Below are 5,590 nucleotides of genomic sequence, written 5' to 3'. Positions count from 1 at the left end.
CCATTAGGATGCCGACTTGTTGGATGGGGTTTGTTAGAACTTCCCAACCTCTTCTTTGGATTTCATGTCGGATCTCCGGATACTCATTCTTCTTGAGCTTGAAAGGGACCTTGGGGATCACCTTCTTCTTGACCACAACATCATAGAAGTGGTCTTGATGAGCTTTGGAGATGAATCTTTCCATCTCCTATGACTCGGAGGTGGAAGCTTTTGTCTTCCCTTTCCCTTTTCTAGAGGATTCTCCGGTCTTGGGTGCCATCAATGGTAATGGAAAAACAAAAAGCTTATGTTTTTACCACACCAAACTTAGAATATTGCTCGCCCTCGAGCAAGAGAAGAAAGAATAGATGAAGAAGAAGAAGAAAATATGGAGGAGAGGGGGAGGGGTGTATTCGGCCAAGAAGGGGAAGAGAGGGTTGTGTTGTGTGAAAATGAAGAAGAATGGAGGGCTTTATATAGGGAAGGGAGGGGGGGTAAGGTTCGGCCATAAGGGTGGGTTTTGGGTGGGAAATTGATTTTGAATTTTGAAGGTAGGTGGGGTTTATGAGTTAGGTTTATGGGGAAGAGTGGATGGATGTGAGTGGTGAAGTGGTTATAGGGAAGAGAGATTGAGGTGATTGGTGAAGATTTTTGGGGAAGAGTGTTTATGGGATTGTGTGAAAGAGGGGTGAGAAGAAGTGAGTGGAGGTAGGTGGGGATCCTGTGGGCTCCACAGATCCTGAGGTGATCCTGTGGAGTCCATAGATCCTGAGGTGTTCAAGGATTTATAATCTTGCACCAAATTAGGCATGCAAAATGCCCTTGCACACAACTCTGGGCGTTCAGCGCCAGATTGGTGCTTGTTCTGGGCGTTGAACGCCCATTTGTTGCCCATTTCTGGCGTTGAACGCCAGAACCATGCTTGTTCTGGGCGTTCAGCGCCAGCTCTTCTCCAGGGTGCAATTCTGGCGTTCAAACGCCCAGATGCTGTCCATTTTGGGCGTTCAGCGCCAGAACCATGCTCTGTTCTGGCGTTGAACGCCAGCCAGATGCTTCTTACTGGTGTTTAAATGCCAGTAAGGTCTTCCTCCAAGGTGTGATTTTTCTTCTGCTATTTTTTATTCCGTTTTCAATTTTTATATTTATTTTGTGACTCCACATGATCATGAACCTAATAAAACATGAAAGAACAAGAAAAATAAAATTAGATAAATAAAAATTGGGTTACCCCCCAACAAGCGTTTCTTTAATGTCAATAGCTTGACAGTGGGCTCTCATGGAGCCTCACAGATGTTCAGAGCATTGTTGAGACTTTCCAACATCAAACTTAGAGTTTGGATATGGGAGTTCAACACCAAACTTAGAGTTTGACTATGGGGGCTCTGGTTGACTCTGTTTTGAGAGAAGCTTACTGTGCCTCTTTTCCATGTTTACAGAAGGGTAACCTTGAGTTGTAAACACAAGGGAGTCCTTATTCAATTAAAGGACTAATTCACCTCTGTCAACATCAATCACAGCTCTTGCTGTGGCTAGGAAAGGTCTTCCAAGGATGATGGATTCATCCTCATCCTTCCCAGTATCAAGGATTATGAAATCAGCAGGGATGTAAAGGCCTTCAACCTTTACTAACACGTCCTCTACTTGTCCATAAGCCTGTTTTCTTGAATTGTCTGCCATCTCTAATGAGATTTTAGTAGCTTGCACCCCAAAGATTCCCAGTTTCTCTATTACAAAGAGGGGCATGAGGTTTATCCCTGAACCAAGGTCACACAGAGCCTTTTCAAAGATCATGTTGCCTATGGTACAAGGTATTACGAACTTTCCAGGATCTTGTTTCTTCTGAGGCAATGTCAGTTGATCCAGATCACTTAGTTCATTGGTGAACAAGGGAGGTTCATCCTCCCAAGTCTCAATACTAAATAATTTGGCATTCAACTTCATGATTGCACCAAGGTACTTGGAAACTTGCTCTTCAATAACATCCTCATTTTCTTCAGAAGAGGAATACTCATCAGAGCTCATGAAGGGCATAAGGAAGTTTAATGGAATCTCTATGGTCTCTAGATGAGTCTCAGATTCCTTTGGTTCCTCAAAGGGAAACTCCTTATTGATCACTGGACGTCCCAGGAGGTCTTCCTCACTGGGATTTACGTCTTCCCTTTCCTCTCCAGGTTTGGCCGTGTTGACTATGTCAATGGCCTTGCACTCTCCTTTTGGATTTTCTTCTGTATTGCTTGGGAGAGTACTAGGAGGGATTTCAGTGATCCTTTTACTCAGCTGGCCCACTTGTGCCTCCAAATTTCTAATGGAGGACCTTGTTTCATTCATGAAACTTACAGTGGCCTTAGATAGATCAGAGACTAAGTTTGCTAAATTAGAGGTATTTTGTTCAGAGTTCTCTGTCTGTTGCTGAGTGGATGATGGAAAAGGTTTACTATTGTTAAACCTATTTCTTCCACCATTATTAAAGCCTTGTTGAGGCTTTTGTTGATCCTTCCATGAGAGATTTGGGTGATTTCTCCATGAGGGGTTATAGGTGTTTCTATAAGGTTCACCCATGTAATTCACCTCTGCTATTGCAGGGTTTTCAGGATCATAAGCTTCTTCTTCAGAAGATGCCTCTTGAGTAACTGTTGGATGCAGCTTGCATTCCATTCAGACTCTGAGAAATCATATTGACTTGCTGAGTCAATATTTTATTCTGAGCCAATATGGCATTCAGAGTATCAATTTCAAGAACTCCCTTCTTCATAGGCATCCCATTACTCATAGGATTCCTCTCAGAAGTGTACATGAACTGGTTATTAGCAACCATGTCAATGAGTTCTTGAGCTTCTGCAGGCGTTTTCTTTAAGTGAATGGATCCACCTGCAGAGGTATCCAATGACATTTTAGCTAATTCAGACAGACCATCATAGAATATATCCAGGATGGTCCATTCCGAAAGCATGTCAGAATGACACTTTTTGGTCAGACCTTTGTATCTCTCCCAAGCTTCATAGAGGGATTCACCTTCTTTCTGTCTGAAGGTCTGAACATCCACTCTAAGCTTACTCAGCTTTTAAGGAGGAAAGAATTTGGCTAAGAAAGCCTTGACCAGCTTATCCCAAGAGTTCAGGCTATCCTTAGGTTGAGAGTCCAACCATACTCTAGCTCTGTCTCTTAGAGCAAAAGGGAAAAGCATGAGCCTATAGACTTCAGGATCTACTCCATTAGTCTTAACAGTATCACATATCAGCAAGAATTCAGTTAAGAACTGAAAAGGATCTTCAGATGGAAGTCCATGAAACTTGCAGTTCTGCTGCATCAGAGAAACTAATTGAGGTTTAAGCTCAAAATTGTTTGCTCCAATGGCAGGAATGGAGATACTTCTTCCATGTAAATTGGAATTAGGTGCAGTAAAGTCACCAAGCATCCTCCTTGCATTATTATTATTTTCGGCTGCCATCTCCTCTTCTTGTTCGAAAATTTCTGAAAGGTGCTTGCTGGATTGTTGTAATTTAGCTTCTCTTAGTTTCCTCTTCAGAGTCCTTTCAGGTTTTGGATCTGCTTCAACAAGAATGTTCTTGTCCTTGCTCCTGCTCATATGAAAAAGAGGGACAGAAAAATAATAATAATAGGGGTCCTTTTTACCACAGTATAGAGGTCCCTGTGTGAGTAGAAGAAAAGAAGAAGAAAAAATTCGAACACAGATGGAAGAGGGGGTTCGAATTTGGATGAGATAAAGTGTTAGTAGATGAATAAATAAATAGGAGATAAGAGAGAGAGAATTTTCGAAAATAATTTTTGAAAAAGAGTTAGTGATTTTCGAAAATAGTTTTTGAAAAAGGTTAGTAATTTTCGAGAATTAAAATCAAAAATTAAAATAATTAGTTAATTAAAAAGAAATTTTGAAAAAGAGGGAAGATATTTTCGAAAATTAGAGAGAGAGGGAGTTAGTTATGTAGTTTTGAAAAAGATAAGAAACAAACAAAAAATTAGTTAGTTAGTTGAAACAAATTTGAAAATCAATTTTGAAAAGATAAGAAGATAAGAAGTTAGAAAAGATATTTTAAAATCAAATTTTGAAAAAGATAAGATAAAGAGATATTTTTGAAAAGATATGATTGAAATTAGTTTTGAAAAAGATTTGATTTTTAAAATCACAATTAATGACTTGATTCACAAGAAATCACAAGATATGATTCTAGAACTCAAAGTTTGAATCTTTCTTAACAAGCAAGTAACAAACTTGAAATTTTTGAATCAAAACATTAATTGATGATGTTATTTTCGAAAATTAGGAGATAAAGATAAAAAAAATATTTTTGAAAAATATTTTTAAAATTTTCGAAAATAAATAAGAAAAATGAAAAAGATTTGATTTTTGAAAAAGATTTTGAAAAAGATAAGATTTTTAAATTGAAATTTTGATTTGACTCATAAAAAACAACTAAATTTTAAAAAGTTTTGAAAAAGTCAACTGAAATTTTCGAAATTTATGAGTGAAAAAGGGAAAGATATTTGTTTTATTTTTGAATTTTTAATGATGAGAGGGAAAAACATGAAAAAGACTCAATGTATGAAAATTTTGGATCAAAACAATGAATGCATGCAAGAATGCTATGAATGTCAAGATGAACACCAAGAACACTTTGAATGTTAAGATGAACATCAAGAACTTATTTTTGAAAAATTTTTAATGCAAAGAAAACATGCAAGACACCAAACTTAAAAATTTTTCACGTATAGACACTATGAATGCAAGAATGCATATGAAAAACAAGAAAAGACACAAAACATGAAAACATCAAGATCAAACAAGAAGACTTACCAAGAACAACTTGAAGATCATGAAGAACACTATGAATGCATGAATTTTTCGAAAAATGCAAGATGAATATGCAATTGGCACCAAACTTTCAACTTGACTCAAGACTCAAACAAGAAATATGAAATATTTTTTATTTTTATGATTTTTTTATTTTTTTGGATTTTTGTATATGTTTTTTCGAAAAAAAAACATATAGGAAAAAGAAAATAAGGATTTCAAAATTTTTTAATATGAATTCCAGGAATCTTGTATTCTTAGTCTAAAGCTCCAATCCGAGGGTTAGGCATGGCTTAATAGCCAGCCAAGCTTTAGTATGTAACTCAGATATGCCACGGCTGACATTCTAATTAACTTGCCTCTATGCTGATGGTTGGAAGCCCCTATCCAAAAGAATTAGACATGGCTTTACAACCAGCCAGGCTTCAACATGCTTCATGAAACTCTAGAATTCATTCTTAAAAATTCTGAAGAAAAATATATTTTTGAAAAGATTTATTTTTTTATTTTTTTTTCGAAAACAGATGAGAAATTTTTGAAAGGTTTTTGAAAAATTTTTGAAAATAAAACAAAAAGAAAATTACCTAATCTGAGCAACAAGATGAACCGTCAGTTGTTCAAACTCGAACAATCCCCGGCAACGGCGCCAAAAACTTGGTGCACGGAATTGTGATCTCAGGCAACGGCGCCGGAAACTCGGTACGCACGTCTTAATAAATCATTTTTCATTCACAACTTCGATACAACTAACCAGCAAGTGCACTGGGTCGTCCAAGTAATAAACCTTACGTGAGTAAGGGT

General features: G+C 37.3%; 1 non-coding gene across 1 annotated transcript; it reads left to right on the top strand.

The window, feature by feature from the left end:
• The first annotated feature begins 2,927 nt into the window (after positions 1-2,927).
• LOC112768694 (small nucleolar RNA R71) lies at positions 2,928-3,031 on the top strand. The gene has a single exon (XR_003186093.1). It is a non-coding gene; the product is annotated as a small nucleolar RNA R71 (small nucleolar RNA).
• The last annotated feature ends 2,559 nt before the right edge of the window (positions 3,032-5,590 follow it).

Source organism: Arachis hypogaea, chromosome 17 (genome assembly GCF_003086295.3).
Source record: "Arachis hypogaea cultivar Tifrunner chromosome 17, arahy.Tifrunner.gnm2.J5K5, whole genome shotgun sequence".
Taxonomy (NCBI): Eukaryota; Viridiplantae; Streptophyta; class Magnoliopsida; order Fabales; family Fabaceae; genus Arachis; species Arachis hypogaea.
This window is presented reverse-complemented; position numbering and strand designations above follow the sequence as displayed.